General features: G+C 38.9%; 1 protein-coding gene across 1 annotated transcript in view; it reads right to left on the reverse strand.

Moving 5' to 3' along the window:
* The window catches only part of LOC101890570 (trafficking kinesin-binding protein milt), a 54,474-nt gene that overhangs the window by 18,478 nt on the left and 15,288 nt on the right, over positions 1-20,708 (reverse strand). The gene's annotated exons all lie outside the window — the stretch shown is intronic.

Consider the following 20,708-nt stretch of genomic DNA (forward strand, 5'->3'; position numbering starts at 1 on the left):
TTTACCTCTTTTTTATGACCAAAATTTTATGATAATCACCAATAAATTGGGATTGTTAAGAATGTATTTCATTTTTTCTATTCATTTGTTGATGTCTATACACATTTTGTTATTGAACTCAATTTTATATTTACGCGGTGTTTGTTACTTCAAAATTACAGCGCACACAAAAACGCACCCTCACCGTCGAAAGTAACACACACACACACTCTCTCAATTTAAGCACACGTACACAAATGACACACAATTTGACGATGACACGGTTCGATGTCATCGTTGACACCCTGCATTTATGGAGAACACCATGCAAATATTCGAGTCAGCCATGCCACGATCGAACTTTAGACAATGGCACACATGAATCAAAATGGGGGATGTTGTTGGTTGTCATTGCCTATCAAATACATAGCGCATGATTGAGTAGACAAAGTCAGTGTGTCGAAAAAAGCACAATTCATACAATTCGTCTTGTGCAGGCCTTTATTATACAATAGTATTACTGGTGGACTATTTATTGGACCATGGTTAGGTTCATATCTAGTACCTGTCGTTCGCCTCCAAATTGAAGTTTATGAACTTCTGGTTTCGGCATTAGCAGTAATAATATTCACAGTAAGGAATCTATTTCCATATTGCTGCAGTTAATGGGATTTAATCTCTTTGGAAAGGCAGTAAGGTCGCCGTTGCGTCCGTCTCGAAAATCTTATGTAGAATGGTAGATTCCTTTTCTAAGGACAACGGGATGGTTTTTAAATGTGGCCACGTGCAGATTAATCTGCAAGGCCAAGGCTGTCGAGCTCCAATTAATCCTCTCGAAGTCTAATATTGTCCCCGTATAATAGGTTTTTCGGACCTAACGGCAAGAACTATACGGGTTTCGCACCACAAATGGGGATAAGGTGAGGCCTTTATTGTTGCGAAGATGAATTTGAATCGAATGTAGTTTTTTCTAATTTTAGTAAAGGACATGGTAAATCTAAGAAGGTAAAGTCATACAATCATATGTTTACAATTTTTTCAAATTTTTACCTTTGACAACATTTTATTGTCAAAATCTATAACCATGAATCCATAGTATATACAAAAAATCGGAGATGAGAACTGTTTTCAATGCAGTAAATTTGGACAAGGTAAATTACAGAAAATGCAGGGCTGGGAATGCATATTTGAAATAAGGTTACCTTTATTTCATTATACCATGAAGAGAAATCAGGAGCCAGAAGGCTAAATGGAGGTAGAATCAATGTCTTGAATTGACATCCTGGGCCTACTAAGAAAATGGGTAGTGCATGCAGCATCATTTTAGTATGTGATGCAACTGCCCATCACTTTTACGAATGCAAAACGTGTGCCAGTTTTCAATTTTATTCTTAATAATAATTTTCGAATATGCAATAAGGGTAGGACAAATCTAAGTCTCTTACGCCAGAGTTGAAACATGATCCTCGAGGTCGAAGCAACCAATTAATCACATTGAGAGGACAAAAGTATCACAAAAGTTCTTCGTTCAAGCTATGAAAAACCTTGTTCAATAACATACCATGTGAGGAAATCCCAGCCGGTCTGGGGGACCAAAGACCTTGCCATTTTTCGTAGAATAACAAAGAGGTCATACAACAAAGACAGTACATCTAAAATTAGTATTTATTTGAGCGCCTATAAGAAAAACTTCCATAAGTACAAAAGTTAGTCGAAGGCTTGACGAAAATTGTCGACGTCAATGCAGCCGCGTTGGCTATCTGCAGGCAAATTTTTAAAATTGTCTCAGGTTTTGCCTCGTACCGAGTCTGTGAAAAGAGGTAACGGTGGTAGTTTGTTTACATTAAACATTTTTACAGGGTTAAGCTCCTTGATGACCTTGTTTGACGTATATGGTATGGAATTTGCAATTTGAATTCGCTGGATTAATAAATCCGGTAAACTGTAAACGTAATATAACCCAATATTTAAAATTCTTCGTTTTATTTGAATATTGAATATGACCTCGTGCTCGGAAGAGACTTTTTGAGTTTATTTAAATATCTTTACATACTAATAATTGGAATTCGAATTCAATTCACAAGTGAATTCAATATGGGGTTAAATAAAATAAATGAAAAAATGAATTGGTTTGTGGTTCTCAATTAAAGATCAAAAAGGGAATAAAAATAGATACGATTGATGAATATCAGACAGTTTGTAACATTAATGTAGGTACGAGGGAATAAAAAATAGAAATTAACCCAGCATTGGAATTGAAGTCTAATACAATGAAAATTATTATCAGATATTTTGTGTTATCCCAGAGCCATCAGAGCCTCAATTTTAGTAAACTCGGGGAATACATCATATTTTTCAATACGAAGATTATCCTTTGCGGAAAAGCAATACGTGAATAAAATAAAATCAGACATATCGCCCCAGCAATTCCCCTTATGCTTACCCAACAGATGGTGAGATCAGAATTATGTGGGTCGTTAAATAAGATATTAATTAGAGACAACTATCCTATCCCACTGATAGAAGACTGCTTGGACCACTTAGAAGGGAAGTCCTTGTTTGTAGTAATGGACTTGTAGTCGGGTTGATATCATGTCAGATTAGAAGAGCAATCGGTAAATGACAAACGAAGTTTGTGGTTCGAAATGGACTATATGAATTCCTGAGACTTTTTTTTGGCCTAGACCAAAGACTTTGATCGGAAATTTTTAGTGATTTTTTGGATATAAACGAAATAGTAATCTATGATATAGTGGACGCGTCGAGAACGGTAGAGGAACATATATTAATTGTGGGAAGAATTTTTCAGCGGTTAGCAAAATATGGGTTGAAACTTAAGACACAAAAGTATAAAGTCGCATGCTCGGAAATAGAATACTTGGGGTATAAGATATCCAAGACCGGAACAGAACCATTAGATAGACATATACAAGCTATTAAAAACTATCTGCAGCCAAAGAATTTGTGTGAATTTGTGTGGGCCTTTGTTCATATCTTAGGAAATTTGTTCGGGGATTTTCCGAAATAGCCAAGCCATTGTACGATTCAACAAAGGATGGTGTGAAATGCGTTTACTAAGAAGAGTATCAGAAAGCCTTCGCGATGCAAGTGCAGCGGGATTTAATTCAGTTCTAATGCAGAAAAAGGGGATATCGGTTTATTTCTCCCTTTGTATAAAAAAGGTAAAGATGGTATAAGATTTTATGTTCCAAAGGAAATGGAGGTGATTTGAATGAACAATATTAACCTGGTTTTATGTAACTAGTTACGATTAGAGGTGTGCACATATAGTTCCGTGAGTAGTGCGTGTTCGTGCATTTTCGAAAAACGTCGTGCTTTTTTTGAAAATAGTGAAATACACCATACCAAACACAAAATTTTAACAAGAATTAAAAAAAATATACCAGACTATAATTTTTTGTTTTTGTGGCCTGATACTTGTTGCCGCTTTGTTATGAAGAGGGCAAAGTATGAGTGAAAAAAGGTGACGTTTGTCATTTGGTTACGAGAGAGAAGCATATGTAAAACCAACTCAGTGATTTGACGCGATATAAAGTCTTTGCGAACCATTTGTATCTGACTATATATTCTGTATGTATTTAATTTACTTCGATTTCCAGCCGCATCAAGGCACATTCACTAGGCATATCATTCACGCCAGCTCATGGCATAAGTACGAGATATGTGTATGCAAGAGCGAATAACTGCTACATATGTGCTGAGGTAAAGGTTTACAGAATGTATTCTGTCAAATTTTGTAAACAAGGTGAAAAAATTGATTCGTCACAGATTAGATTGCGGCAAGTTAAAGAAAAAATTAATTTAAAAATCAATTAATTTGTTTTCTTTAATACAGTCGAACCTTGGATAATCGATTTTCCCGGATAATGGAGTGAAAAGTAATGCAAAATAATATGTACCTGTGCTATTTGTATCATATTTGTTAAAGAAAATCCAACATATTTTATAAAGATAAAAAGCATAATTGTCATCAGATTAATCTGAACTCAGTTTGTTCAATGGTTTTTGTGATTCCATAAACACACGAATTCGATATGGACGACCAAAAAATTTCATTCATAACTGACATGTGGACCAATGATTATACTCAAATGAGTTTTAGTTCTTTAAGTGTTTACAATATTGCATTTTTTTCTGCTTATTCATTCTGCACCCTATAGCTTTTTAGACGGGACCACAGTTCCTTCTAAAATGAATTAACCTTTTCTTTTCCAATCGCCCAAATCCAATGAAATACAACATCTCAAAATCTCAAAATATAAAGATATAGATAAAAAAAATATAATACAGAGTAAAAACTGAATAAAAAACAAGTGAAAAAGCAGTCAGTTAGGCCGGGCCGAACTTTGAATACCCTCCACCGTTTGGAACGAACTTGGAATTTTTCAAAAAAAAAAAAATCCTTAAAAAATGCTGTTAAAATTTTAAAAATACCGAATATAGCCGTAATATTGGGGTCTATACAACGTGGACCTACATAGGCATTGTTTGTTATAAGCCACTTCATTTCATTTCATTTATTTCATACAATTCAATATAAATAAGCCAACATGGCCTAAATCTTATATTAACATACAACAGTATAAAAACAGTCTATAACCAAATTAATCTAAAAAAAAAAATAAATAAATAACAAAAATTATAAACGAATAGTAAAATATATACAAAAAAAATTATAATAATAAAAATTTAAATTTAGTAGCAATTAGACCCTCAGAAAAAACTCCTCTACCAAGCTGAACAACAGTTTAGCAAGGTAGAGAGGAAAAAGGCAAGAGGCATCAATACACTTAAGCGCTAATCATCACTCGTTACCAACCGAGCGAATGTAGCTACTACAAGAAGCAAAAAAAATCCTTAAAAAAGAAAAAAACAATAAAATTATGTACTACATGGAAAATAAACAACCATAAAAATGGCCCCCAGCCAATAACTAAAAAGAAATAACAAAATATAACCCGCAACCAGAAACTCAATGAACAGACAAATATTCAAAACACCTCTTCTTGTACATATCAAAAGAACAGGTAAAATTACGCAGGGCCAAAGGGAGCTGATTCCACAATCTCGCAACTCTCACAACAAACGCCTTCTCACCAACTACAGACGAATATCTTGGAAACAGCAATTGGGGATTTCGAGATGATCTACAAAACACAAACTTATTATACAAAGGAGAATTAACATTCCTCATAATTCTGTAATGACACAAAAGAAGGCGATATTCAACATATGTGTCAAATGACAGTCCAAGAAACTTAATAACATACTGTGTTAGACGATCACTACGGCGCAACCTAAACACATATCTAACAATAGAGTTAACAAGTTTGCGTACGCGCAGAATTAGGAAAGCATTCGCCCCAGAGATGACTTCCAAACAATAGTTGACATGAGACATTAACAAAAATCTGGCAGCCATCATCCTAACACTAAGAGGCAAATGAGCTTGAAGACTATATAGCCTCCGCATCTGAAAACGCACACGAGACAGCAGCGAATCAACATACGCTGAAAAATTAAGCTTGGTGTCAATGACTACACCTAAACATCTCATCTCATCCACAACATTAACCACAGAGGAGCCAACACAGATGCACGGCGTAGGAACATAACGAGGACTATTAAACAGAACAGCTTCTGTTTTATTCCAATTTACAGACAAACCATTAGAGGAGATCCACATAGAAAGCAATCTCAAAGTAGTGTTTGCCACATTTTCCAACTCAAAGAGATCTGCATTTCTAAAGAAGACATGAATGTCATCCGCATACATGAAAACTTCACAACTGGAATTAGACACAGACCCCACAATGTCATTAATGAACATAATAAAAAGCAGAGGGCCACAGATCCTTGTGGGACACCACACCGCACAGCACAAACATCAGACTGAACACCCCTGTGCACAACAAACTGAGATCTTCCACTCAAATACGACGATATCAATCTACACGAAGAAGGAGAGAAACAAAACTTGTCTCTCAGCTTACAGAGCAGAAGCATATGATCCACAGAGTCAAAAGCCTTAGACAAATCAAGGCCAACAAGCAAACCAACATCAGAACTATTGAACACATCACGAATGAGATCAGTGATCACGCCGAAAACCAAACTGGGAACTACTCAAATACTTACGGTCATCCAGAAAATCAACAATCGCATCCTTAATAACATGTTCCACCAATTTCGACATAGCCGGCAGAATGCTTATTGGTCGAAGATTCTTCTGATGATAAGAACTCCCCTTCTTCGGCACAGGCACCACACGAGCAACCTTCCACGCAAGTGGAAAGGTTGACGTCATAAAAATACAATTTACAAAATGCAGAAAGTGACTACAAATGTAAGGGAATACGCATTTAACTTAATAGGTATGCCAGAACTTAATAGGTATGCCATCAACACCTACAGCATTTGACTTAATATTCCGCAAAGCACGAAACAAATCATCCATGTACACACAGTCAAATCTAAAAGAATCAAAATCATTGGCCTCACTAACAACAAAATCACGAGACGAACCTAAATTACCAACACTACAAAAGTAATTATTAACAGCGTTGACATCAATAAATGGGACATCACAACCATCATCAAGACAACCAAGCGACTTTAACGACTTCCATATATGCACACTACTCATACGACCAAACATTTCCTCATAAAATTTCCTTCTTTCATTACGCATAACAGCCTTACAGCGGTCACATACATACAAAATATCTGCCTGTTGCGAACCGTAGGACGCCTACGCCATTCCAGATAAGCCTGATCCCTAACGTAACAGGCCGACTTTACCACATCCAACCCCAACCAAGCATCATTTTTTGGGCAAGAACAGCTGGTAGCAATAGGTACAAAAGACAACAAATTTTGAAACAACAAATCAAACAAAGCCAACTGTTGGTCAACATCTCTTGTAAGATACAGAGGACTAAAATCAAAGTTGCAAACATAATCTTCCACACCCCGCCAGTCAGTCCTACGAAAATCCAGGAACTCAATAACCTTTTCTTCAGCAAGAACCGAGAGTTCAACCCCTCCAAAAATTAATGCATGGTGGGAAATACCAGGGCACTGCCCCTGCGAGGAAAAATTCACAGTCAAGGCATCAGAGACCAGGCAAAAGTCAATTAATGAGGTAGTGCTACGAACAACATCAAGGTGAGTCGGACTGGAATTGTGTACAACAGAAAGCCCAAGAGATCTGCACAGTCTTCACATTGATAACGCATTACCATATTCAAAAACGAAACATAAAAAAACGGTGAATAATGTAGCTAAAATAATCAAAATATCGTATATGGGGAGGTACCGTATCGTATATGGGGATAGACAATTTTCTATCACAGGCTATAGCATCCATTACGAACGTCAAACACGACATCTCAAACAATTTCGGTGGGTATTGTACCTAAACTCGTCAAAATACCGAATATAGGGATGTACTGATATAGGGGGGGCCTATACGAAGACCTGGACCTGCATAGACAATTTTCTGTCACAGACTATAGTTCCCATTACGAACTCTAAATACGTAATTTGAAACAATTCCGGTGAATAATGGCGCAAAAATCAACAAAATACCGAATATTGGGAGGTACCGTTATATGGGGGCTATACGAAGACGTGGACCTGCACAGATAATTTTCTGTCATAGGCTGTAGTATCCATTTCGAACTTCAAATATCAAATTTGAAACAATTCCGGTGAATAATGTCGCTAAAATCATCAAAATACCGAATATCGGGTGGTACCGTTATATGGGGGCTATATGAAAACGTGGACCTACATGGCCCATTTACGAATATAACCTGCTTATTGGAAAAATTAACACGTGTGCAATTTGCAATTTTAGCCTTCTATCTCAATTCGTCCGAAAGATACCGTGACTACAACAGACAGACAGACGGACATGGCTAAATCGACTTAAAATTTTACGCTGATCAAGAATATATATACTTTGTTGGGTCTGACATGAGTATTTCGAGGAGTTACAAACGGAATGACAAAGTTAATATACCTACCATACTATGGAGGGTATAATAAAGAAATGCAAACATGGTATGTCTAAAGAAATGCAAACAATTTTCCCTGTATAGACCCCAGCCAATACACTCCTTTCATACGAATTAGAAAAATTGATTCCTTCATTGACTTCGGCGTTATCTTATATAAAGCCAAGTGTTTATTAGGATTCATAAAATGCTGGTCTAAAAACTGCGATGATCCTTATGCCATCAGAAGACTGTTTGTTAGCTTAGTTCGCCCAGTATCAGAATACGGCTGCATTCTGTGGAGTTGAGAATCAGTTCAAGTTCAATTTTTGATTTTTGCTCTATGGGGCCATAATTACTTCCGCTTTATGAGAGTCGTTTATGTTAATTGATCTTCCAACCTTAAAAGGAGACAGTGTATTGTAAGAGCGTTATTTATCATTGAATTAATATGATTTGATTGATTATCCGTTCTTAACTAGCAAAGTAGCTTGCTCGCAAGAACAAGTTTCGAAATCAGTAACCCATTGAGGACCAATTTTTTTAATTGTTTAAGTTGTTGTTGTTGTTGTAGCAGTAGTACATGTGTGTGTTTGTGTTCTGCTAATCTGGTTCCAGCTCCAGGTTTAGAAATTCGGCTACTTTAACGGGCTGTAGCCAGAGATCCTCTGGAGTGAGTTGGGTAGGTTTGGCTGAGCAATTAAAAAGGTGTAGCGTATTGTGCGGGCCTGTATCACACGCCGGGCAGGCGTCACGCACATCTTCATCAATTCGTGCCCAATACGAATTGAGGCGACTACACCATCCTGAACGTAATTGCGCCAAAACTACCCTGGTTTGTCTAGGCAGCTGACGTTCTTCGGCTGCAATGGATGGGGGGTGGACTCCGAGGACGGCATTCACTTTATAACTGCTAATAGCATCCGCGACTGCATCGGTGTGAATGCCACTCAGACCTGCCTGATAGGCTTCTTGATCTAGAGGCTCTCTCTTGTAGCGCTGGACCTCCCTCTCTAGATCATGTATGTCCTTCCTGACACGCCTGGGTGGGGGAGAGTTATCCACCATGTGATGGTTGGGATGGCTCTCACGGTAACACCCAAGCAGGTACTGCAACGAAAGCATATGATTATGCTGACGTAAGGGAAGGACTTTCGCCTCCTCATGTAGATGGTCCACTGGTGTCATGAGGAGGCACCCTGTCGCAGTTCTCAGGGCAGCGTTCTGGCAGGTCTGGATATTCTTCCACTGCGTAGCACTAGTATTCGCAGACCACACTGGAGCCGCATAGTTGACCACAGACCGACCTATCGCGTTATAAGAGGTCAACAAGGTTTCTTTGTCCGCACCCCAAGAGCTGCCGGCTAGCGCCTTGAGGACCTTGTTCCTACTTTTCATCTTGTCGCAGATAGCTGTGGCTTGCGCGGACGACTTGAACATGCTGTCGAACGTTACCCCAAGAATCTTGGGGTAGTTCGTGGTCGGTATTAAATTCCCCTCGACCTGAACATTCAGCTGTGTTCTCATCTCCGCAGACCATGTGGTAAAGAGTGTGGCCGTTGATTTCGTGGCGGATATTTTCATATTCCTCGCGTGGAAGTATGCGGCAAGCTCCGCGAGATAGGGGTTCAACCTTTCGCATATGTCATCGACCACTGGACCCGACGCCATGATCGTACAATCATCCGCATACGTTACGATCTCAATGCCGTCTGGAGGGCGAGGAATTCCGGAAAGGTAGAGGTTAAACAGTTCCGGAGATATCACCCCACCTTGGGGAACTCCCTGTTTCACTCTACGGGCTTTGGACTTCTTGTTCCGGAATTCCACGTACGACTGGCGTCCACACATATAGTTGATTATCCAACGTTTCAAACTTGGCCGGAGGGTAGTTCTCTGTACGTCCTCAAACAGTGTGGCATGATTGACCGTATCAAATGCCTTTGATACGTCAAGGGCTACCAACACTGTTCTGTCACACGGCCTGTTCTGGTTTAGTCCTCTACTAATATGTGTGGAAATGGCGTGTAATGCTGTTGTGGTACTATGTTGTGGACGGAATCCATGCTGGTGGTTGGCAACTGCATAGCTTCCTCTAATGCTGGGGAGGAGTAAAGCCTCAAGAGTCTTTGCTACTGGCGACAAAAGCGAAATCGGCCTGTACGATTCGCCTTTACTGGCATCCTTGCCTGGCTTCAGTAGCGGGACCACCCGGCCCATTTTCCAGGTTTCGGGCACTATGTGGGTGGCTAGCGACAAATTGAGAACTTTTGTTAAGTACTCGACTCCCGGCGTATCCAGCTGCTTCAACATTACCATTGAGATTCCGTCCGGGCCCAACGCTTTGGATGATTTAGCGTTACGGATGACATTTGCAACATCACCCATCGTAAACTGTGGTGGTTCCTCCTCGGCGGGAAGAGATCTGATACGACGTAGTACTCTTCGCTTCGCCCTATCACTCTCGGGGTGCTCGACAAATTGTCGGTTAAAATATTCCGCGCACCTCTTCGGATCAGTCACCGTTACGTCGTTAAAAGTGACTGAGGTCCTATCATCCTTTTTTCCAGGGTTCGAGAGCGACTTAACCGTTACCCACAGCTTACTCATATCGGTTCCAATGTTGCAGCACTTCAGATGGTCTAGCCACTTTTTCCTCTTATGCTCCTGTACCAACCGGTTGACTTCCACTGTCAAATCACTGATTCTAGGATCAGTAGGGTTGGTACGACGGAGATCATCACGCTCGTTTGCTAATCCCGCTGCCTCTGCTGGGAAGTTTGGTCTTATCTCGGGTATTCGACCAGCAGGTATATAGCGAGCGGCTGCAGCTCTGATGATGTTTCGGAAAATCCTTTCTGCTACCCGAACATCAGAAGGGTTGGGCAGTTCTCTGAAGCGGCGGTTGGTGAATTCTCTGAACTCTGGCCAGTGAGCTTTCCCATGGTTAAGGAAAGTGCGGCGTTCAGAGGTTATGAAATCGGGCGACCTGCTTATGGAGACGATTATCGGGAGATGGTCTGAGCCAAGAGAAATGACGGGTTGCCAAGTTACGTCATTTATCAGACCGGGTGACACTATGGTTAAATCTGGCGAACTGTGACACTCTCCTCTTATTCGGGTGGGGGCATCCTCGTTAACCGTGCAGAATGTGGAGCAGTCAATCTGCTCTGCCAGCGCTGATCCCCTCTGGTCATTACCTAGGACGGAATGCCACAACTCATGGTGGGCATTAAAATCCCCTAGTACCAGGCGGTTATTGCCTACCAATAATGGGCTAATATCAGGCAAATAACGTGGTTCACAGCTATTAATCGGCGGGATATACACATTAAGCACCTCTACCTCGGCAGTTCCACACTTGACTGCTACCCCCATACATTCCATGTATGGGTCACTAGAGACTAGCTCAAGCGAGATAGGTCTGTACTGAACAGAATGGTGTAACAGGAACGCTAATCCCCCACCTCCACTTCTGGTGCGATCCTTCCTTAGTACGTTGTAACCATAACAACGTTGTAGGCTGCAATTTTCATTCAGCTTGGTTTCCTGCACCGCTGCGATCTTAATATTCCTCCGACTCATAAATTCCACTATCTCATCTATTTTGCCTCGAAGTCCGTTGCAATTGAATTGCAAGAATGATGCACAATCCGGAGTTGGAACAGCAACATGTGGCGTTAGGTGCTGCGGTGTTGGTTGCTGTTCTGGAGACTGCGGTGGAGTGCCATACTCCGACGACGTCTCTGACGAGGACGACGAAGAAGAGGACTCGCTGGGGACTACGTTACTGCAGCAAGTCGCAACATAGTCCCTTTCGCTGTAGTCTCGCAAACGCCTTAATCCGGAACAGTTCTTGAAGTGCACCCACTCTCTGCATCCATTACATCGCACCGAGACAGATCTGTGGTGGATGACGTTCTGACAAACCGAGCAGAACCAAGGTCCGGGGTTTTCCTCAATCCCGGCACGGACCAATAAAATCCGGAGCAAGCATTCCGGGATATGCTGCTCCCAATGCAGAAAAATAAACAAACACAAACATGTACATACTGGGTTGGCAGCCGCTGGCCGAAACTTGAATCTTGTTGTTTCGGGTCAATCCGGTATCGTAGAACCCGCTGCCGTGGGATTGAATTGTTTAAGTAATCTGTAGAACTGAATCTTTGGTGTGTATGCGTTCCCTACGTATGGGAAGATTGCCCTCTCGGTCGGCAAGGGCGGCAGTGAAAGGCGTGGGAACCAACAAAAAAAAATATGATGATGTGATAAGCTCATTTATCACTCATCACTAATTATATCATTAAAATACACTTTTAATGGCAAATAATCGCCAACAATTTACGAAATTCCATCTCATTGATATTTAATTATAGCAAACTAATATTACCAGTATTTATGTGATTTTTTAAGCAGCCAATGGGCGAGTCGCAATTGTAGTAAATTTTGAGAACGGATACGAAACGAATACAATATGCTTATCATGATAACTGAACTACTCCAACAAAGGGACATTCCAAAAATGTTCATATAAACATATATTTTAGAAAAATGACCTGGTACTTGTGGATTTTAATGCCCGACGTGAATTCCAGTATTCCGTCCTAAGAAATGATCAGAGGGGACCAACCAACGCTGACAGAGTAAATTGACTGCTCCACACAAATAATAGGAGTGTCACTCCTTACTCACTTAACCATCGTGTCACCCGGTCTAATAAATGAGGTGACTATCACCCCGTCATTTCTCTTGGGTCAGACTATCTCCCGATAATCGTTTCCATAATCAGATCGTCCGATTTCATAACCTCTGAACGTCACACTTTCCTTAACCATGGGAAAGCTCACTGGCCAACTGTCGCTCCAGAGAAGTGGCAGCCCTTCTGATATTCGGGAAGCAGAAGGGATTTTCGTCAAACTTGCAGCCGCTCGATATATGCTGGTCGGATAACCTATGGTCGAATATTCAATATATCGAATACCCTTTCTAACCCTACCGCGCCAAGGATCAGCTCTTTAACCCTGGGAAAAAGGATGATAGGACCACGAGGAGTCAACACGATGGGTGAAGTTGGAAATGTCATCGGAAACGCTAAGTAATGTAAGCGGTGGGCCCAGACGAAATCTCAATGGTAATGTTGAAACAACTGGAGACGCCGGGAGTTGAGTACCTGACAAAAGTTGCCTGAAAAGTGAGCAAAGACGAATCACACAGGCCAATTTCGCCTTTGTCGCAGTGGCAAAGACTCTTAATACATGGAATTCCGAAAAAGAAGCCCATAAAAACAAGGAGTTTCCCAAGGTGGGGTGATACATACGGAACTGTTAAACCTCTACCTTTCCCGATTTATAATATAATTGTACGATCATGGCGTCGACATATGTGTAAGGTTGAACTCACATATTCACAAATTTCAGGTCGAGGGAAATTTATTCAGATCCCGAACTACACCAAGATCTTAGGGGTACCATTCGACAGCATGTCCTCGGAGTACATACCCATCCATAGCTGCTGAAGAACGTCGGCCGCCTAGACAAACCAGGATACTTTTGCCGTAACTACGTTCAGGATGGTGTAGAAATAGACAAAGATGCGAAACGTCTTCCGAGGACCGTACGTAACGCTGCACCTCTTAATTGCCCTGCCAAACCCACCACACTCACAAGGTGAAGGTAGCCGATGCGCTTGCAAGAGGTGCAAAAAGAAATTTCCTTGCCCCAAGGGATACTGATTATTAGTAATTAAAAAAAAAGCAGTGTGCAAATCTACATAAGAACAAAAAACTTCCATGAAATGTAAACAGATATGGTGTTATATGGAACATGGGCAAAAAATAAACAAACGATGGCAAGAACCAAACGCTTCCCAATATAAAATGGTAAGGCCAAGTTCGTGGGATGCAGACCATGCAAGGAAGAATTCGTCTGGATTACAACCTAGTATAGGTAAGACTTTCATAACTAAACGTAGTGAAAGTTACATTTGTTACCAGTTTAAAGCCAAATTTCAAAAAAAAGAAAAATTTAAAGTATCAGCAGCCGCTTAAATATTTAAAAAATTCATTATTTTTAAGTAATAATGTATTAGAAAGTACTGTATATTGTATAGATAAGTAGCAATCGCTGTATAGCAGCAATATGGGCAGGTCGGCAATTCTATAAAAAATAATAGAGAATGAACTGTCAATATTATGGAACTTTTTCTATATATAACCTCAACAGCAAGGACATTTAAAATTTCAGATGTTATAAATCTACATATAATTTTATATTTGTTATATTTTTTTATTTTTATTTTCAATGAATACAGTTACTTAGTCATGGACGGTTCCAAAACTTCTATATACGACTACTCTAAAATTTTTTATAACATTCTAAATCTTAAACTTCATAATTAAAACAAGTAAGCAAAGGCTACAGTCGAGCGGGGCCGACCGTTGAATACCCTACAACACTATAATAAACGATACAGTTTATATAGGCGAGATACTCGAAAGAATTCCACAAGATATTGTGAAAAATAATAAAAGAAAGCCATCAGGTTTCGTTCTCTAATTTTCAAATAATAGAAACTTTAACTAATTTGCTAATTTCCAATTTATTGGTAGATATTGGACGTAAATGGTCTTCCTAGATCTGGAACCAATATTTCCCAAAGACCTATAATCTCTCAGAAGTGGCAAAAGATTAACATTTATTATTGGTTTTTGACTGAAACGCATCTATATGAAATACAGCCATTTGACTATATTCTTCCACGAAATCAGCGTTAACGAAATAGTCAGAAGTGCGTCTTTCCTGTATTTGTGAATTCTCCAAAACGTCACTGGAATGGACATTTTCGTATTTTGTCTACAAAAGTTGGCAAACTATTTCCCACATTGAATATTTTTGGATGGCCATCCAAAACTGCTTGGCTTTTGAAATGTCCGGTAACCCCCATTCAAATGCACGTGAGGATCGGTTGATAATTACGACCTGCTGACAATTTTGCTGTTTTTTTGGTCCATTTCAACCCCTAAATATATGGCGATCATCTCCAAAAAGAGTACGCTTCTATTCTGACCCTCATCTTATCCCCATGCAAAATTTCGTAAGGATCGGCCCATAAATGCGATCTGTATATGATATCCTGATATCCTAACTACTTAGTTTTGTTAGCTGTAGAAATATTACCAAATGTTTAATTCAAAATGAAAATATTCCAAAAATATGACAAAACTGAAAAAATATGAGAACATTTTACAAAATCAATATTTTCATCTTTAGAGAGATATTTTTATGCGATTTTTTTAGACGTTTTTCTTTCCTGGCAAGAGGCCATTCTGATTTAATGAGAACTGTCGAAATCAGTTCAGCCGTTCTCGACATATAAGAGATCTTTCAGGCATATCTTCTTTGATAAACATATATATCGCACATATTTTGCTATATATCCGATTTGTTGGATGTTAACATCAATGTAAAGGTCAGAAGTAACCTTGTCTTGGCTTTGTGATTTCGCCGGGATTTAAAATATTCGCGGTTTAATGAAAAATGTTGAATTTTTTCAACACAAAATATATGGTCTATTTTACCCGCTAAATATTATCCGATGACCACCCAAATTGGTAGGCTTCTTTCCCGTCCTAAACTCTAGCTACATGCGAAATTCCGCGTCGATTGGTCTATAATTGCGACCTGTATAGCTACTGCAAAATCCGACATTTTTTCAGTATTTGGTCCATTTCAACCCCTAAACATTTGGCGATCATCTCAAAAAGAAATAGGGTTCTATTCTGGCCCGAACCCGACCTCCATTCCAAATTTCGTGAAGATCGGGCCATAATTGCGACCTGTAGAGTGATTACAAATTAACATGGACAGACGGACAGACGGACAGACGGACGGACGGACATACATAGCTAGATCGACTCAGCTCGGCGAGCTAGGAAGATCCATATATACTTTCCTATGTGGGAAACCAATATTTCGTGGTGTTACATAATTTTTGGCCCAATCAAACTTATAATACCCCCAACACATAGTGTTGTAGGGTATAATTATTGAATGCAGAACTTATTTGCTGAAATATCAAGTTTGTAAATCATGACAATACATTATAGATTTGCGTTTTCCATATTATTGTTATTAATTGATTTTGATTTGAAAAATTTAGCTGAAATAATGCCAAAAATCGGGAGAAACTGTTATGTGTGGGCTATTTAAAGACCTGGGACGATGTTGATAATTTTCTACCAGAGGGAATGGTACCCATCACTAACCTCAAAAAAAAAAAAAACAAATTTCAAGCAATTCTACGGAAATATTTGTCTAAAATCATTAAAATGCCGAGTTTCCGAAGGTTTCGCTACATGGGGACCATATATCGTGGACCTGTAGAGACAAAAATTCGGGTTGATAGTTGTCTAAAAGGTCTAAAGTGGTACGTAATAGAGAACCTAAAATCTTCCAAATAACGAATGTCGTTATATAAATGTTATAAGAATCCTCGGACTTGCATAATCAACTACTGCCACATATGATAGGGCCTACACCGAACCCCAAATAGCAACATTTACAAAATTCCGTTCAAAAATGTGTCTAAAATCATCTAAATATCGAATATTGGGACATACCGTTATATGGTGGCTATAACAAATCGCTGACCTACATGTCCCATTTTTAATACCAAAAAATCTACGGACCTATTCGGATAAAATCTTATTATGATCCAGAACTTAAAAAGGGTGTTTTTATGAGGTTTTTTTATCTGACAGCTTTTTTGACAGTTTAAATCATCATGAATAGGTTAACTCCAGAACAAGGCTTTGAAATGGGAATTTATTTTCAAGAATAGTGTTCAATTAAAAAAGTTTATAGAGCACTTCGTGACTTTTATGGTGCTCATAAATGTCCGTCAGAAACCACCATAAAATTGCGAAATTGGTGTAGGTGGAGCAAGGATAATCCAGACGCCGTTTATTGGTGCGGTCTATGGGTTGGTGGAATCATCGGTCCTTCTATCTTTAAAAATGAGGAAGGACGACGCGTTACCGTTACTGGATATTAATACAGAATCATGAACAATTAATTTTGGTTGTCAAAACGTCAAGTGTGGTTTGAAAAGCCACATGTCACACTGCGGGCGAAACAATGGACATATTATAAGAACATTTCATCGCCAACATTATTTCGGGAGATGAATTGGTAATTTGACCTCCGCATTTGTGTGATTTTACGCCACTCGATTCTTTATTATGGCGATACCTGAATTTATTAGTTTACGTAGATAAACCTGCAACGATTGATGCAACGATTGAAAAGGTCGAACATTGGACCGCCAGAATGACCTTTGTGCAAAATAGTCGTGGTGGCCATATGCCCAAAATTATTGTAAATGACAAGAAATGATCTTCCAAATAAAAACATTTCTTGGTAAATTCATAATTTGGCATGTGTGTTCATTTGAATTTCAAATCAGCAAGCTCTTAGAAAAACACCCTTTACTTTGTGGAGTCTTAAATGCAAAAGATAAAAGGTAGATGTTTCGAATCCACATACAAATTTTAATTTAACAAATAAATGAAGATCACATATTTTGTAAAAGTATGAGTTTATGAGTAGCAAAGTAGCTTGCTCGCAAGAACAAGTATCGAAATCAGTAACCCATTGAGGACCAATTTTTTTATTTGTTTAAGTAATCTGTAGAACTGAATCTTTGGTGTGTATGCGTTCCCTACGTATGGGAAGATTGCCCTCTCGGTTGGCAAGGGCGGCAGTGAAAGGCGTGGGAACCAACAAAAAAAAAAATATGATGATGTGATAAGCTCATTTATCACTCATCACTAATTATATCATTAAAATACACTTTTAATGGCAAATAATCGCCAACAATTTACGAAATTCCATCTCATTGGTATTTAATTATAGCAAACTAATATTACCAGTATTTATGTGATTTTTTAAGCAGCCAATGGGCGAGTCGCAATTGTAGTAAATTTTGAGAACGGATACGAAACGAATACAATATGCTTATCATGATAACTGAACTACTCCAACAAAGGGACATTCCAAAAATGTTCATATAAACATATATTTTAGAAAAATGACCTGGTACTTGTGGATTTTAATGCCCGACGTGAATTCCAGCATTCCGTCCTAAGAAATGACCAGAGGGGACCAACCAACGCTGACAGAGTAAATTGACTGATCCACACAAATAATAGGAGTGTCACTCCTTACTGACTTAACCATCGTGTCACCCGGTCTAATAAATGAGGTGACTATCACCCCGTCATTTCTCTTGGGTCAGACTATCTCCCGATAATCGTTTCCATAATCAGATCGTCCGATTTCATAACCTCTGAACGTCACACTTTCCTTAACCATGGGAAAGCTCACTGGCCAACTGTCGCTCCAGAGAAGTGGCAGCCCTTCTGATATTCGGGAAGCAGAAGGGATTTTCGTCAAACTTGCAGCCGCTCGATATATGCTGGTCGGATAACCTATGGTCGAATATTCAATATATCGAATACCCTTTCTAACCCTACCGCTCCAAGGATCAGCTCTTTAACCCTGGGAAAAAGGATGATAGGACCACGAGGAGTCAACACGATGGGTGAAGTTGGAAATGTCATCGGAAACGCTAAGTAATATAAGCGGTGGGCCCAGACGAAATCTCAATGGTAATGTTGAAACAACTGGATACGCCGGGAGTTGAGTACCTGACAAAAGTTGCCTGAAAAGTGAGCAAAGACGAATCACACAGGCCAATTTCGCCTTTGTCGCAGTGGCAAAGACTCTTAATACATGGAATTCCGAAAAAGAAGCCCATAAAAACAAGGAGTTTCCCAAGGTGGGGTGATACATACGGAACTGTTAAACCTCTACCTTTCCCGATTTATAATATAATTGTACGATCATGGCGTCGACATATGTGTAAGGTTGAACTCACATATTCACAAATTTCAGGTCGAGGGAAATTTATTCAGATCCCGAACTACACCAAGATCTTAGGGGTACCATTCGACAGCATGTCCTCGGAGTACATACCCATCCATAGCTGCTGAAGAACGTCGGCCGCCTAGACAAACCAGGATACTTTTGCCGTAACTACGTTCGGGATGGTGTAGAAATAGACAAAGATGCGAAACGTCTTCCGAGGACCGCACATTACGCTGCACCTCTTAATTGCCCTGCCAAACCCACCACACTCACAAGGTGAAGGTAGCCGATGCGCTTGCAAGAGGTGCAAAAAGAAATTTCCTTGCCCCAAGGGATACTGATTATTAGTAATTAAAAAATAAGCAGTGTGCAAATCTACATAAGAACAAAAAACTTCCATGAAATGTAAACAGATATGGTGTTATATGGAACATGGACAAAAAATAAACAAACGATGGCAAGGACCAAACGCTTCCCAATATAAAATGGTAAGGCCAAGTTCGTGGGATGCAGACCATGCAAGGAAGAATTCGTCTGGATTACAACCTAGTATAGGTAAGACTTTCATAACTAAACGTAGTGAAAGTTTCATTTGTTACCAGTTTAAAGCCAAATTTCAAAAAAAAAAGAAAAATTTAAAGTATCAGCAGCCGCTTAAATATTTAAAAAATTCATTATTTTTAAGTAATAATGTATTAGAAAGTACTGTATATTGTATAGATAAGTAGCAATCGCTGTATAGCAGCAATATGGGCAGGTCGGCAATTCTATAAAAAATAATAGAGAATGAACTGTCAATATTATGGAACTTTTTCTATATATAACCTCAACAGCAAGGACATTTAAAATTTCAGATGTTATAAATCTACATATAATTTTATATTTGTTATATTTTTTTATTTTTATTTTCAATGAATACAGTTACTTAGTCATGGACGGTTCCAAAACTTCTATATACGACTACTCTAAAATTTTTTATAACATTCTAAATCTTAAACTTCATAATTAAAATTATTGAATGCAGAACTTATTTGCTGAAATATCAAGTTTGTAAATCATGACAATACATTATAGATTTGCGTTTTCCATATTATTGTTATTAATTGATTTTGATTTGAAAAATTTAGCTGAAATAATGCCAAAAATCGGGAGAAACTGTTATGTGTGGGCTATTTAAAGACCTGGGACGATGTTGATGGTACCCACCACTAACCTCAAAAAAAAAAAAAAACAAATTTCAAGCAATTCTACGGAAATATTTGTCTAAAATCATTAAAATGTCGAGTTTCCGAAGGTTTCGCTACATGGGGACCATATATCGTGGACCTGTAGAGACAAAAATTCGGGTTGATAGTTGTCTAAAAGGTCTAAAGTGGTACGTAATAGAGAACCTAAAATCTTCCAAATAACGAATGTCGTTATATAAATGTTATAAGAATCCTCGGACTTGCATAATCAACTACTGCCACATATGATAGGGCCTACACCGAACCCCAAATAGCAACATTTACAAAATTCCGTTCAAAAATGTGTCTAAAATCATCTAAATATCGAATATTGGGACATACCGTTATATGGTGGCTATAACAAATCGCTGACCTACATGTCCCATTTTTAATACCAAAAAATCTACGGACCTATTCGGATAAAATCTTATTATGATCCAGAACTTAAAAAGGGTGTTTTTATGAGGTTTTTTTATCTGACAGCTTTTTTGACAGTTTAAATCATCATGAATAGGTTAACTCCAGAACAAGGCTTTGAAATGGGAATTTATTTTCAA

This window comes from Musca domestica, unplaced genomic scaffold, assembly GCF_030504385.1.
Source record: "Musca domestica strain aabys unplaced genomic scaffold, Musca_domestica.polishedcontigs.V.1.1 5, whole genome shotgun sequence".
Taxonomy (NCBI): Eukaryota; Metazoa; Arthropoda; class Insecta; order Diptera; family Muscidae; genus Musca; species Musca domestica.